Source organism: Sinocyclocheilus anshuiensis, unplaced genomic scaffold (genome assembly GCF_001515605.1).
Source record: "Sinocyclocheilus anshuiensis isolate Anshui unplaced genomic scaffold, SAMN03320099.WGS_v1.1 scaffold1535, whole genome shotgun sequence".
NCBI lineage: Eukaryota > Metazoa > Chordata > Actinopteri > Cypriniformes > Cyprinidae > Sinocyclocheilus > Sinocyclocheilus anshuiensis.
Window position 1 is genome coordinate 211,491 of NW_015552639.1, and position 446 is coordinate 211,936.

A 446-nucleotide genomic window follows, 5' to 3' on the forward strand; every position below is an offset into this window, starting at 1 on the left:
CATTCTAGCAGACATTATACCAACAAAGCACAATTTAACTTCAAATTAATAAGTTGCTGAGCAGAAAATTTTAACACTATGTGTGAATGTTATAATAAATGTATTAATAGAGCTGTTGTAGGGTAATTATTATTATCATTATTATTGTCTTACTTTTTTATTTTATTTTACAGAACGACAGTAAAATTACAATACTATCATTTATGAATGTCGATGGAGTTGTTGCTTTTTCTCGGCTTTTATTTTGGCAGAAACCCGCAGGAAGATCTCAGTGCTTCTTTTTGTTGACAACAGCATGCAGATTTATAAATGATTCTCATTATGAATTTGGGAAGATGTTTGTCGCACATATCACATTGTCACATGCCTTAAAAAAAAATGTCACAAAAATGTTACTGAGCAACTGACGAGTAACAAGTTCAGCTCAGATTTTCCTCATGCTTTGG